At 48.9% G+C, this 15797-nt stretch overlaps 1 protein-coding gene across 5 annotated transcripts in view; it reads right to left on the reverse strand.

Annotated features, from left to right (window-relative positions):
- Positions 1–9367, reverse strand: part of CAMKK1 (calcium/calmodulin dependent protein kinase kinase 1) — a 107579-nt gene extending 98212 nt beyond the window's left edge. For 3 of the 5 annotated variants that reach the window (XM_075771437.1, XM_075771435.1, XM_075771439.1), the window contains exon 1: positions 9243–9367. The gene's annotated coding sequence lies outside the window, so the exon portion shown is untranslated. Of the gene's footprint in view, positions 1–6105; positions 6303–8916 lie in introns of those variants that run through there. The other 2 variants (XM_075771438.1, XM_075771436.1) reach the window with 2 other exon arrangements.
- Between the last annotated feature and the right edge of the window lie 6430 nt (positions 9368–15797).

The raw sequence follows: 15797 nt of genomic DNA on the forward strand, positions 1-15797 counted from the left end.
ACCTGACAGCTCTGTAGAGGAAGCTACAAGCCCTCAAGTTTGCATAAAACCCTTCCTTCTGCTCCTTTCCTCAGATGTTCACTCTTCCCCAGCCTCTTCCCCTAATGTGCTGTGCACATTAGACAAGCTGAGCCAGAGGACCTTGTTCTCACCATTCCAACAAATCACACCCTGCACACGCAGTAACCCCACGCCCCAACCCTGAGGCAGAGGTATACATTTCTGTTCCCTCTGTACTCAGCGAAGCTTGGCCTGACAAGCTGCACTTGGACATCCTCCACTTCTCCAGGCCTGTCTCTCAGCCTAGGGATGAGGTGCTGACACAGCAAGGCAAAAAACCTCATCTCAGATCTGTTTTACACTCTGCCTCACAGACCTGGGAGCCTCAGATATCATTAATTTTTGTCAGTCAAGCTACCTGACAGCTATAGAAGGGTCAATCTGGACTTCAGCATCAAAGCCTCTCATCAGCAAGAGGTCAGTGGATGAATCTTTTGTCTTCATACTACCATTCGAGGCAGGCACACCATTAGGGCAAGCAGACCCAAACCCTTGGTTCCAGCACAAAATAATATCACAGAACAGCACTACCCAGACAGCATTACCAGAGCAGGTAGTGCCAAAATTAAGACTTGACTTGTCTAAGTGGTTGGCTTGTGCACGTGTACTGTAATAATTTTTGTCACAGGAACACTGCACCAGGTCCTGCTGCCTTTCAAGTATCTTGATTTCTTTGGAACAGGGCTACTGCCTTCTACATCACCAGTATCCAACCCCAGTTCTCTCTCCTTTCCTCCCAGTTTTTCCACACCAATCTGTAACCATTCGTAAAAGACAGGGACAGAAGCTCTAAAGAAGCAGAATACACTTTTCTATGGCAGCATTCGACTCCCTTGAGGGGCAAATCCATCCTTTTTATTTAATATTACCATCAATCACTTTTCACATGCTGCAGCAAGGAAGCCTCCTTCCCCAATGGAGCTGTGATTCATCCTCAGATCACATCCATCCCAGGCTCCTAATAAGGAGGCAGCTCACATCTTCCAGCTTCCTGTCCACAAATGGGCAAGGCCCTGTGTGCTGGGGTTGTACTGGGGGGGGGGGGGGTGTCCAGTAGCAGACACCCAGCATGAAGCAACAGCTACAAATCCTCTTCTAGCAGGGGTCCCTTTGAACATCCCAATTTCTCTCTCAGAGCCCACATCAGAGCAGCAGATCAGACTAAGACCACCAGCTGCATCTAGCACACAAGGAGGTCCAGAGGCAGGAGAAAGGCTCCAGTGATGCCTGCATGTTGGCAGTACCATGGTGAGGAAGTACAAAGGCAGGAGCTAGTTGAGAATAACTTGACAGAGCTGGATGTGGCAGCAGAACAGCATGGGAGCTGGTAATTAGAGCCAGCCTCAGGTAGATATGCATGCACACAGTACTCTGCAAAGCTGTGCTGGCACTTTTTTTCCCCCCCTGCTGCTGCACAATGCCTTCAGCTTTATCTACTGTAGATGTGACAGCTGCAACTATGGGCTTCACGAGGCTGTGCCCATGCTACTTTTATATAAAAAATAATCCTATCCTCACCAGCTCTTTTGTGATTTTAGGACTCACTTCTATCCTACAGAATAGAAACCTGAACTACCGCCTAGAGTGGGAGGGGGAAAGAAGAGACAGACACCCATGATAAAATCTCTCATGACTACAAGGGATCAACAGCAAAATAATCTTTGAGTTAATATGCACACCATGCAAAAAGAAGGCAAACCCAAGACAAACTATGGAGTGGCTGGTCCAAGATTTGCTGCACTTTCAAGACTGCAAGATAAAATTGTGAATAATCTCCACCATGAAGGGACAGCTGAGAAACACAAACCACCAGGAGGACAGCAGCATCTGACTGCAGAGCACTGCTCCAGTACAGTACCAAGCTCTCAAACGTAGGCACTAAAGTCCAGATCACTAGCATATGATGACCTCGCACCCCTTAGTACGACTGATTCACACCTTCACCACAGTCACAAATCCAACACTAACACATCCTCAGAAAGTGTTATTCAGCCAGGGCTTACACAGCACTTTATTCCTCCTTTTCCCGCCCCAGCCGAGCTCTTCATGTCTGCTCCTAGCTTAACACCAATGCTAAGCACTCAATGTCTGGGTCTAGCTGAGACTTGGAGCTCCAGATTACCAAGGAAATCTGTAGCCAGAGGAAACAACTGAATGAGTCTTCTTTGTGTTAACATCCTACATATCAAATCATCCTTCTCCAGTTGAAAGCCTTGTGGGTCTGTAGGACTTACTTCTACATAGCATGCTTAGAGTTCAACAGCCATACCAGAAATCCATGAAAAGTGAGAATACCAGAGACAAGATTCGTTTTTTTCCTTTGAAACTGAAGAAAATGTTATCTGCACAGCTACGCAAGGTCAGGAGTCTTGCTGTGCACAGTTTCCCCCATGGGAACAGGGACCTAACATCCATCCAAAAATGTGTCATTAATGCTTTGTCCTCACAAGGTTACACAATTATGGAGCCACTTGGCTGAGAAAAAACAATCAGCACACCCCAGAAACATTCATGGGATATTGCACAGGAACTGCAGGTTTCAGGGAGCTGCTCTCTTCCTCCCACCTTGGCACACAGCTCTGTGCTACCAATGGCTTAATACAGACCCCTCTGCCTCCCCTCCGCTCTGCAGCAAGGATTTCCATCAAAACCCCAGGCTCTGCGGCCAGCTGAAAAGGATGGGACATAGATCTCCTCACTTACACTGGTGTGAGTGGAAACTACCAGAGACACAGAACTGCAGAAGGTAGCAAAAAAAGTGAGGTAATGAATTTGGCTCCACTGACCTCAGGGGAGCAGTTGCCACTCAGCACCGCTATTAGCGGAAACAAAGCTGGACTTCCACAGATTCTTTGCTTGTCCAAGCCATACACATGACTGCTCTGCAGAGCAGAGCATGGGAACAGGAAAAAGGGGAAGGACACCTATATCTCAGAAACACACACATTCAAGTGCTGCTCCAGCAGACAGTGGCACATCACAGCCTTGCTGTTTACACTCACACCAGAGTAATTACAGCAGTCACTGTTAACTAGCTAACAACTTCACCATAAACTCTCTGAACAATACTGAAGAATTAATCACAACATTTCACAGTCTTCCCTGAACACAGCCACCAATCTGCAGAAACACTGAAACCACCCTAGAGACAAATAGGCTGAATTAATCCCACATAGCTTCTGGCAAAAAGAACCACAACTATTTCAGAGGTACTCGCCCTAAAATAATGCCTGCACAGGGCAGCAACCCAAAAGAAACAAGTCCTCAACAAACCACACCTTTTCCACAAGGCATGACTCAGCTTATATGCTGGTTGCCATCAAGAAATAAAATACAAGGGTTCATATTCAGCCAGGTTCACTCCCTAAACCAGCAGGTTTCTGGGCTAAGAAGCTCCCAGCTGCCATGGGACAGCCTGCCCTTTCAGCTGCAAGCCTCAGCCCACTAAGAAGCTGTGTCCTCAAAAGGTTTTGACCTTTCAGGAGAACTTCCCCATCCAGGGACATCAGCACAAGAAAGCAATAAAAAAAAAAATCTCCAATGTCATGTACTTGACACTTATGACAAATATTTATGCTTCTCCCTCTGTTTCTGTCCATATCACTTATGCCAAAAATAAACTGAAGACTGCAATAGAATAGGAAAATGTTTCTAAAGGCTTAACCCAGTAGGAAAGTGACCAACAAATCCAGACTGCAAATTCCTAAGCAAGTTAGAACTGTAAGTTATGTAGTGCTCAACTGCACCCCATCATTATTGAAGTCTATAAAATGACCGTATTTGTATAGGGTACAGGGAAAAATAGACTGGAAAGCAACACAGTAGCTGGAAACTAGGAAAATAGGAAAGGTTGAGTCAGATTTCCAGATGGATTTTTAATAGCCCTGATGTTTGATTCTGGAGAAAAAATACTACACTTGCTAACTTGTAGCAATCCTTGAAGTAAGGTACAAGCCTTCCCTAGGAACCCATGAGAGACCTCCCTGCTTCACCACATCTCTGGTTTCATCCCTTCTCCCTGGTGCCTGTCACCACTTCTCACCCAGACCAACAGCGAGGGCCCATCAGTCAGACAGGCAGCTCTGGGCACAAGGCACATTGCATTTGCTGGTGCAGGGCTGCCGCTGCCACCCAGGGCCTGAGCAGCTCCATTTCTTGACAATTCTGCAACATCCTCCAAAGGAATCTGCAACACACTCAAAGAGTTGTTGTTAATGGCTCAATGTCCAAGTGGAGACCTGTGACGAGTGGTGTTCCTCAGGGATTGGTACTGGGACCAGCGCTATTTAACATCTTTGTTGGTGACACGGACAGTGGGATCGAGCGCACCCTCAGCAAGTTTGCCAATGACACTGAGCTGTGTGGTGCAGTGGACACGCTGGAGGGAAGGGATGCCATCCAGAGGGACCTGGACGGGCTTGAGAGGTGGGCCCATGTGAACCTCGTGAAGTTCAACAAGGCCAAGTGCAAGGTCCTGCACATGGGTCGGGACAATCCCAAGCACAACTACAGGCTGGGCAGAGAATGGATTGAGAGCAGCCCTGAGGAGAAGGACTTGGGTGGGTTGGTGGATGAGAAGCTCAACACGAGCTGGCAGTCTTGCAGCCCAGAAAGCCAACCGTGTCCTGGGCTGCATCAAAAGCAGCATGACCAGCTGGTCAAGGGAGGGGATTCTGCCCCTCTACTCCGCTCTGGTGAGACGCCCTTTGCAGTACGGCATCCAGCTCTGGGGTCACCAGGACAAGAAGGACATGGACCTGTTGGAGCAAGTCCAGAGGAGACCATGAAGATGATCTGAGGGCTGGAGCACCTCTGCTATGAGGATACGCTGAGAGAGTTGGGGTTGTTCAGCCTGGAGAAGAGAATGCTCCAGGGAGACCTTGGAGTACCTTCCAGTCCCTAAAGGGGCTACAGCAAAGCTAGAGAGGGACCATTTACAAGGGCATGGAGTGACAGGAAAAGGGGGAACGGCCTTAAGCTGAAGGACAGTAGATTTAGATGAGATATTAGGAAGAAATTCTTCCCTGTGAGTGTGGTAAGACACTAGAACAGGTTACCTAAAGAAGCTGTGGAAGCTGGAAGTGTTCAAAGCCAGGTTGGATGGGGCTTTAGGCAACCTGGGCTAGTGGAGGGTGTCCCTGCCTGTGGCAGGGGGGTTGGAACTAGATGATCTTTAAGGTCCCTTCCAACCCAAACCATTCCATGATTCTATGAACATCCTGTCCTGGTGCAGATATCTGAGCACATTTTTCTGTAATTAAGGACTCCATCCTCAAAGCCACCACCAACTACACAAGCCTGAGAAACATCTGAATTTCTGAAGAGCTGGAAACATGCATGTATACTTACACCTCACCCACCACCACAAATCAGCAGCCACCCTCCTACACATCCATGAAATCACTGCAGCTTCTTCCCACCATTATCTTTCAGATTAGTATCCTACCCCAATTTATCAATTATGAGGATTTCTTCTCTTTAGAGGATTTCAGACATTGTTTTTCAACCATGCTAAGCTTAACCACTGTCTTAATTAAAACATGCTTCACTACATGACATTATTTGATATTATTCATTTATCTGCTGTACCCAATGCTTTGATGTTTTATCTATCACAAACATCACTAACTAACCTTCAGATCTGCCACAATGACTGCGTTATGTCAACATTGCTTCTATACACTCCAATCATCCGCACTGCTTTTACAGCCAGCTACCCACATTAATTTCTTCAACCACATATTTTCTGATGACTGGGTCACCTCCCTGCACATTGGATGCTTGCTTCTCAAAGCATGTGACATCCTGTGCCAAAAAAATAAAGGACTGAAGATTAGAGGAGAAGAAACCATGAAGAGAAAGACATAAGAGGAAGAATTTTGATAAGGGTTATTACTGTATACCTGGTTTTCCCCAGATGTGTCTGCTTTCCTACCTTTTAAGGCACAAGCCAATAACATTTTATCTCATACCAACTTTATACTTGGCTTTTACACTGACCACTCAGGCCTCACTTTCATCCAAAAAAACAAAGGGGTAACTTGCCTCCTCACTGGTTCTCAGCAAAAGGACAGCTTAGCATCCTGCCATCACCAACTGCCGAACTTTAGGAGCAGCAGCAGGGCTGAGTAGCAGCAAGCATCTGCCAGAGGCTGTGCAGGAAGAAGTCTCCCTCCACCCCATGTTAGAGGTGGGTAAAAACCCACTCAGAAGCCTTGTTTGCCCACCCTCCTTCACACTCAGGTGTCAGGAGAGCTCCTGCTACAGCCTGATGCTGCCCAAAGCTGAGGTCAGCAGCAGACCCCACACAAACCATTTTCCCCTCCCACCTTTTGCCTACTTACAATGCCTAACACAGTGTGCTCAGCATCCACACAGAGCCCTGAAGCCAAGTGTGATCTCCCACATAAGCAGAGCCTGCCTCCCCCTACACCCAGTGTTTGTCAGTGCTTTGAGCTGCTGCACAGACCCATCAACACTCCACCTGCCCATCATCCACATGCACTTTTGGGCAGCAATGGGTATGCTGTCTCCAGGCATCTTCCCACGGCAGAGTAATTGCACATATTGATTTCAGATGTTAGCAAACAAACTGCCTTCCACAACTCCAGCACAGACAAAATCCTCACAGTGAGCTCCCCACCAACACACCCCTCCACGAGCTTAGCATGCCCTGATTTGGCATCAGATTTATCCTCTCTGCCCCTCAGCCAGGCAGATATGTCCTCTGGAGACCCAAACCATGCTGCTAATAGCCCACAAAAGCCATCCAGCACCCCCAACCTTTTCCTGAAGCCTCTTACAGAAGAGGTTTCTCCTTCCCCTGCTCCCAGGAAGCAATGACCCTATAAAGGCTCTTGTAAGGTCAGCACTGACACTTGACAGAAGACTTAGCTTTCAGACAGGACTGTTCTTTCCACAGTTCAGGAGAGGCTGGCACAAATGACTGTGTTAATACACCCTTCAGTAATTTCAAGGAACAAACACCAGCAAGAAGAGATGCTGTACTCTGTACTTCAGCCAAGGGTCTTCTTGCCAGAGTGACACACTCAGCATAGTACCACCTCTTCAAACCGAGCCAGAGTCTAAACCACATAAGCACTTGTGGTGACCACTACCTAAACAGTGCTGCTTCTTCCAGAAAACAGAACGCTGCTGCACTGTCCTTCCATACATCTCCTCTGCTGCAGCCTGAGGAGATTCCCACTATAGCCATCCCACAAGAGCCCATAAGGGAAGAAAAATCCCACAATCCCTTCCCAGCAAAAAAAAAAAAAAGCTGGGCCTTGAAAGTCCAGTTAGTGCAAGGACAATTAATTATATCAAGCAAAGACATTTAGGGCTTAATGAACACCTAGCAGCACCAGCTTTGAAAGCCATGGCAGAAGTAAAGCACCAAGAGGCTATGTGAAGCAATGGGGGCACCTCGCCGTTTCCTGGGACGGTGCTGGGACAGATGAGGTCCTCTTGCAGCTCAGGCTGGGACAGATGAGGTCCCCTTGCAGCTCAGCTCTGGAAAAGGCTGGATGAGCAGCTCTGCCCACCCTCTCTGGGCCAGGAGCTGTCCTGGGAGCATGTACACCCACATATATCCCACTCCAAGCATGCCAGCTCCAACCCACAAGACACATCCTGAAAGCAAGGAGAAGAAATAGCTGGAGACAGCTCCACATTGAAGGCACTTCATGCCAGTGAACACAGCTTGCCTCAAAAAAGAAAACTATCAGAACCCAGTGGCCCAGCACCTACTGTGACTTAGAGCCCAGCCTTCATACCGTATCAAACAATAACATGCCTGAACTCCTCACTGGAATGATAAGGGGCTGGTGCTTACACTCCTGGTTGCTAAGATCTGGCCTTCTCCAGGCAAAAACCAAGGGAGCAAGCCCAGGAGAACAATTTATTGCTATGCCTGGAGATTAATCCTATTCACACCACGCACCCCAGCCCAAGCGCAGGGTGCAGCACAGCAAGCTGCACCATATGCAGGGACATGTTGGAGCACAGCCCCAGCACGCTGGCTTTGGTTTTTCTCTTCAAGCAACTGAGATAACGGCTCTCCGCTTGCCTTATCCAGTTTCAAAAGCAACACTTCAAAGCCTTCCCATGTCAAACGCCAGAACAAATTGAAGCTGCCAGAGATGCCTCACAGGGAGAAAATTAACACCTTATGGGAAGTGGCACTGTAAGCTTAACTTGGAACCACAGAGTATTGTAAATAGAAAAGCAACAGTTTCCTGTTAAACAAAACCTTTTCCATTAAGTTACAACTACAACAGAATGGTAATTTTAGCTTCATCAGAGCAGCTGAAGAAAGTGATATCCCTTGTTCACAGCATACAGGCCTTTGTGAGCTGCAGTTTATTTTCCCTCAGAGCCAAGGTAAGCAGAGAGAGGAAGACAGGCCCCTCTTCACGCCAGCCTGGCTGCAAGGTGTGTGCTCTGAGACACTGCCAGGGCAGGATAGCTCAGACCAAAGCACTGACCCATGACAAAATGCAGACTCTGAGGAGCTCAGACTGATCCCCAAGGGCAGCCGGGAGGATTAGGAAGCAGTGACAAACCTGCACGGAACTCACCACACTTCCTACCTTCTCTTCTGCACCCTCTCTCCCTCGAGAGAATGAAGAGATGACTGGTGTGATGTGTAAACTGCTCCACATCCCAGTTTTTAGAAGGATTTTTTTTTTCCTCTCCTTTAATTTTTGGGCTTGGTAAAAGCACCAGCTCTGGAGCTGCGGCGGCCCGGCACCACGGCGCATTCTCAGCACCGCTGCAGCGGCGGAGCACAGCTCTCACAGCCCGGGGGACGAGGCATCAGCCCGAGCCCACCCGCACCGGCGATCCGGTACAGACCTCCGACACCAGGAGCTCGGATCCCGCTCGCGTCCTGCCCGCCGTGCCCCCCCCCTCCACACCCGCCGGGAGGCTGCCCGTGGAGTAAACCCGCGTGTGCGTCCTCCGCGCTCCACCTGCCTCAAGCCGGGAAGGGGCCGCCGCCCCGGGTAGGGCTGAAACCGGGCGACCCGCGGGGCGGGCAGCGCGGCCTAGGCGGTCCCTCAGCCGGGGCGCTCGGTCCCTCACGCCGCCCGGTGGCGAAGCCCCCGCTGGGGCGACAACCCGCGCGGGAGCCCCGCGGTCACGAGCCAGGCGCGTGCCCGCCACAGCCGCCCCGCGCTCACCTGTGCTCGGCTGCGCCCGGCGCCGCTCAGCTCCAACGTGCCTCTGTTTGCAGCGCCCGGCGAAACTCCCCGGCCCGCGCCCTATCAGCGCGCGCCGCCCCCGCGCCGCCGCGGTCGCTCGCCCCTCATTGGCCGCGCGGGGCCTGAGCCCCCCACCCGCGGGGTGTAAATAACCTCCCATTGGCTAGCGGCGGCCGCGCCTCTCGGGGCTCGCGCGGCAGCCGTTGGTCGCTGCCCGGCGGTCGCCGGGTGGGTGAGGCGGCGGTAGGAGCCCGGAGGGGGTACCGGCCCTGGCCGGCACAGCCGTGGTTTTGAGGCACAATCCCTCTTTTTCGGGGGCGTGTGGCCGTGTGGTGCCCAACCAGAAGCACACCTGAGGTGGGGGCAGGCGCTTGGGTAAAAAAAAAAAAAAAACAAACCCTGGTATTTTTGCCAATGTAACCAGGCAAAGTGATGCTGGTGGGCAGGGCCCGGAGGGTCTGCTGAGCCCTAGGGGTTGTGCCAGGCTGAGGGATAGGGAGTGAGGGACGCAGTGTGGGGATGGGCTATGGGGGGCCCTCATGGTGTGGGGGCAGGCAGCAAGTCGGCTGCTCCCTGGGTGATGTGTGGTCAGGCTGTGGGTGCAGGTGGTTTTCCCTGTGCTGAAGCACAGTGCCCATGGTCTCCCCTGGCACCAAGGAGGCTGTGGTGAGAACACACTTCCTAGGGCAGGGTGGCCTTGTTCTCCAGGGTGCTGGCATGGGGGGCGCCTGCTCACCCTCCATGTGGCCATGTGTCCCCTCATGCAGGCTCTGTCTCTAGGTTAATAAGTCACCCTTGATCATATGCACAAGCATTTTCTAAAGTCTTACAGCAATGGGGATAAATGCTGCACATCAACTAATTCCACTGCCATCACTCAGGGAATTCCTACAAGCAACTGCCCTCTGCGTTTCATGACTCATGTTTTGGCTTTTATTTTTTTCCCCCACTCTCTTTTACCTACTTGGCTTATAGTTGACTGTGCCCCTGGGTCGAGGGGTTCCCACTGCAGCCCTGCACCCAGCTGCAAAGTGTGTTTCCTGTGGGATTCGTGAGGATGTTGATTTTGTGACAAGTGACTCGCGGCCGGGCTGGCTGGGCTTTGCTGTGACCCCGCTCACAGTCAGGGTCCCCACCAGGGGATCTTGGCTTTAGCTGGAGAGCAAGAGTTGGATTAAATCCACATCCTGACTCAACCCTCTGCTGACTGCTGCTCCTTCCCGCTGTGACAACAAGCGGATAGAAATGCCTGCGCTTACTTCCAGTGGGTATCAAATAATCCTCTGCTTTGGAAACAAATTAATTTCTTACCATGGGTTTCATTTCTTAAAACAACTCAACATATTAATAATGCAGCTTGTTGTTTACTACCAACTTGGTTTCCTATCCCAAAAAAACCTTGCTCTGTTTGTCACTGTGTCTACAGAAGTATCCAAATGTAATTGAGACACTAATTGTTAAAACAGCAAAGTCATCTTGTAAGCCTTGCGAAGACAATGAACTTCTTCACTTACTTATTCTGTGGGTATGTGTCTTATAGTCAGACATACCCTACTGCAATTTACCATGGGCATCCAAGTCTTACGTTTCCTGCAGAAATGTGCTTTGTCACCCTGGTTGGTCATAGGCAGCTGAGCAGCTCTCTACGAATGAACAGGTTTATCCAGGGCTAATGCCCTTTCACTTCCACCTAAAATATTTGTCCATTCCATTTGCCAGTTCTCAATCAAAAATGCTTTGAACTGAAACGTTTTGAATTTCGCTTGAAACCTTTGAGATGTTACTTGCCTACTGTTAACTTTAAGTTCACTAATAAAACAATGGATCCAATTATATGACCACAGCATACCCTGTCCCCTTATTTATATTGCAAGGAAGAAAACAAAAACAAGTGTTGGGTTTTTTTTTTTCCCCTTTAACCAGCAAGCTAAAAATCCAGTACTTGTGTGGTTCTAAACTTGACTATTAAAGAGTTGTTACATTCGGTGAAATGACCCCTGTTAGAAAGCTAGAAAGCATTGGTCTTTCAGCTCGTCACAGAGAAAAATCCAGCAGAGATCTTCCATGACCAGGAGACACTGGGGCAGAGAAGGGCAGTGACGTGAACCAGTGGGAGGGTGGCAGAGCCTGCCGTATTTTAGAGTGACCGACAAATGTGTTTTTCAGTGGAGCTTCATTTGGCTAAAACCCAGGATTTAGGAGCAGGGATTCGGCTGGTCATCTCTAGCAGTTCCCTGGTTCCTCTGCATGTCCAAAGAACGGCAACGAAGTGGGGAAGGGTCTGGAGAACAGGTCTGATGAGGAGCGGTCAAGGGAACTGTGGTTGTTTAGCCTGGAGAACAGGAGGCTGAGGGGAGACCTGATTGCTCTCTACAACTACCTGGAAGGAGGTTGTAGCCAGGTGGGGGTTGGTTTCTTCTCCCAAGTAACAAGCGACAGGACAAGAGCAAATGGCCTCAAGTTGTGCCAGGGGAGGTTTAGACTGGAGATTAGGAAAAATTTCTTCACTGAAAGAGTTGTCAAGCCCTGGAACAGGCTGCCCGGGAAAGTGGTGGAGTCAGCAGCCCTGGGGGTATTTAAAAGATGTGTAGACGTGGTGCTTAAGGACATAGTTTGGTGGTGGGCTTGGCAGTGCTGGGTTAACCATTGGACTTGATCTTAAAGGTCTTTTCCAGCCTAAACAATTCTACGATTGTAACAGGACAGCAGATAACCTCATCACCTTGAGTTCATACTTCCAAAGCTGTTGCCTTCCTCCAACAGCTCTGGATATTAGCTAATGATCACTGGTCAGATATCATCTCAAGACTGCTCATCTGCAATCACCGATTAGATAGCATCTCAAGACAATCACCACCCTGAGCTCCTGGGCTGTCTGTGGGCCGTGGTGGACTCAGGAAAAAGCAAAGCCTCTCCCAGCCCCGAGCAGTGAACGCCCCAGCAACCTCCTTCTCGGATGCCTGACTGTAAGCGCCCAGGACCCAGGGATGTGGCTGTGCCTACAGAGAGACTGTGCTCCTGTGGTTCCAGGGCACAAGAGATGCTCTGAAAGACCATAGCACATATAAGATAAAACATTGACCTGTTTCACAGGGGCTTCCAATTGCTCATACAGGGACAACTGAGCTTTTCTTGAGCAATGAGTAAAACTTCCAGCCTCCTGCTCCTCTTGCCATAACTACTGCTGAGAAATATGTTCAAGGGTTTCAGAAGTCATTTGGGCTGACGCACATTTGGCTTTGAGATGCCTAGGAGATGCTGACTGTTTGGAAAGTGCTGAGGATTGTCCCCCAAAGACCTGCCTCCTTTGGCATCAGGCAGTTTAAATCACTAGTGACGTCTGAGGCACAGTTTTAGCACCAGCATCAGGGTTTGAGGCTATCGCCTCTGGCAAAGACTGCTAGCACTTGACCTACTGACATAACCTGGTTAGCCAGTCTCAGCCACAACTGCTATTTCTTCCAGAAACCAAACCAAACCAAATCTAACCAATCGCCTGCCTCAGTTTCTCTTTCCACACAGGTGATTATACTGTAGAGCAGCAATGACCAGTGCAAAAAGAGCCCCAAATAATGTCTCTCTGATGCTTAGACCATGAAGGCTATAACAATGTTAAAATAAGACTTTGGTATTTCTGTTCGACAGCAATTGGGTGTAGTTGGTTGGTAACTATTATTTCCCACATGTTTTCTGGGTGCAAGGACTGGGAGGGTGTTTATTTAACTTGTCCTTGAGTTACAGTTACGAGAGGGAGACTTTACATTTCCCCAAGCATTTCACAAGTACATGTGGATGAAAAAAAAGTGTTGAAGACATCATTTCTTTTCAGAACAGCTTGGGCCAAATCTCTTTGTGGTGCCCTAAAGCGGAGCAGGATCCGTGCTTGGTACCAGCAGGCAGCGCGCTGTTAACTGGAACAATCCCAATTCACCCCTGCGAAAGAGCCCATCGGTTGACTGCGCTGTTGCTATATTCAGAATCCATTTGGACGCTTAGGACTTTTACGCTTTCTAAAATAAGGCAATAAAGCAATTAGAAATAGATAACAGAAGGAGAGAGCACTTCACCAAAGAAAGCAAAAGAAAATAGCGTGGCATAATTAATACAGAGCTGGCAGCAGTGAAAATGAGCTGTAACAACCGTACTGTCACCGGGAGCGGGACTGCAGGCTGAGCTGCAGATGTCTGCTGCTATAACAGCAGAGAGGGTCCTTTTGCCACCCAGCACAATCTGGCCCGAGAATGCACATCTTTGGGACAGAAGGAAATAAAAGAATCCTTTGGAGCTGGGAGGACATAAATATTCCTGTCAGTCCTTCACTGTGTGTCAGCCAGAGAATTTATCTGACTGAAAAACATGCTTGCACATCAAAAGAGAAAGGGAATTAGTGTCACCAGAAAGGCAGGTGCTTTTTTAGGGAAAAATCCAAGAATGTCCTAAGTGGAGGACTGGGTTAAAAATAAAAGGGAGGCTGCTGTGCCAGAGAAAGAATGAGTGGGCTTAGAGATAGGAGAGATTGCCCAGGGAAGGAGCTATCTCTTTCTTTATGTTATTCATTTTTAAGTTGTATTGTTACAGTGTCTGGAAGCACCAGGTGGAAATCAGAGCCTCATTGTGCTGGGAATTGTGCGCAAACATAATGATTAAATGTTGTCAGCTCTGCAGAGGTTGAAATATAATTCCTCATCTCTGCAGCATCACTAACCAGCATAACTATTGCCAAGTAAGTTTATCTGCTCTTCTGGAATATCTGTGCCGCTTGATTTCTTTCAGAGTAACTAGGCCTGAGGGGATGAAGAGACACTATTTGTACCAGGTCCAACCTGGTAACCTTCACAGATGATAATAACTGGTCAGAGGTGGAATCTGCTCACCACATTTACATACATGTTCAGAAATTATTTGCTTGTGACTTGGCTTCCCTTTCTGTAAAATGGGAATACTGACACTGCACTCTTGGCTCGCTCTCTTCATCTAACACCCATGATCAATGCAAGAGTCCTCCGCTAGACCCTCAGAGCGCTGTGCCGACAACGTCACATTCAAGGGCTTGTTAGTGCTGTTTGTAATGATTAGGGATTACCTGGAGAATAATATATGTTCTTTCTTATGTGTTTTCTGGCTGAAAGGACTGGAGGCAGTGTTTGATTTACTGAAGGTTCCTTTCTTATTAGTATTTTTCTGTTAGCTAAATAACCACATACAAACCAAAGCACAATTAAACAAGGCATTTTAAAAAAAAACACCCACAACCCACCCCTCCATTGCCACAGCATAAATAAGAAGCAACACAGCACACTGTCACTGAAGGGGTCTAACGCACGATGACCAAATCCCTTTGGGTTTCTGTGACACTGGCTTGCTGGTCAGAGAGCAGCAGGATACACTGGCCGCATTTTTACAGCTTCAAATACAGTCGCTTTCTGGCCACAAGAGATGCCAAGCACAGGAAATTCTTCCCTGAGCCTAAGAGCAGGATCAGGTCAAACCAAGAGGCCGGGAGTATGGTCCTGCCAGTCACCCACACCTCCCCAGTGGGACTTGCACCGAGAAACCTCCCTGCAACAAGCTCAGCAGCAATGCCAGGACGCTGCAGGGTGCAGCCTTTCTCAGGGCAAATCTTAGACCTGTCGTCATTTCCATTTTTCAGTGCTTTAGATGTGCAGACATTTAACTGTTGTGTACTATCCTGCATTCAGTAAATTTGCATGAATTTTAGCAAACTGGAAGGCACTGGGAGAAGTGGCTGGGAGCTGCCGTGCTGAAATAGAGCATCTATGCCAACGAAGGCTCAAGCCCCACGGGGCTGAGCAGACCAGCCCTTCCTCCTCCTCTCCCACCCCGAGCACCCGCTCCAGCCCCTCTGGCAAAAGGAGGGACTGAAACAACTGCCATGGGCTTTCCCTGCAATTTCATAGTGCAGAGGGGACCACCGTGCGTTACAGGCACACACTCACTCAGTTTCCTCCAGACAACTATCGCTCTGCATAGCACCCGCCTGAAAGCCGCAGGCCCTGGGTGCTGTGGCTCAGAGGAGGAGCTTGTTTTGGTGAAACAATTAAAATTACAATATCTCATTCTGCTGGTTGCAGAAATGGTTGGTGAATGAAAAGCAAAGAAAAAGATCCCCAAAGATTGTGCATTTTAAAAAACAAGCAAGGAGATGAAAATAAACCCTCCCACGATTTTTAAAGCAGTCTTGGGACTTTTAGGGATCCCAGCTCAGAGGTTTTGAATAGCAACTTCAGGGGATCATTTACAAGTAGCATTTTTCCTAATTTCCTATTCTGCCTTTTAATACTTACTAGGAAAGAACAGGGGCTGGGCATTACAAGCAGCTCGAAAGATTAAGCAGGCAGAAACAACGCCCTGCTCTACCTGCAGCCTTGCGCTAGTTATTTTAAGTTATGACTGGAGATTGACCCAGTTTAAGTGGGTGCAAAAGGTTACCTGAGCACTCTCGCTTCGCTGCCTCTAATCTTTGGCAACCGAATTTTTCCCCAGGCATGTCTGTGTGAAATGGTCTTCCAGTCC

This window comes from Balearica regulorum, chromosome 19 (assembly GCF_011004875.1).
Source record: "Balearica regulorum gibbericeps isolate bBalReg1 chromosome 19, bBalReg1.pri, whole genome shotgun sequence".
Lineage (NCBI taxonomy): Eukaryota > Metazoa > Chordata > Aves > Gruiformes > Gruidae > Balearica > Balearica regulorum.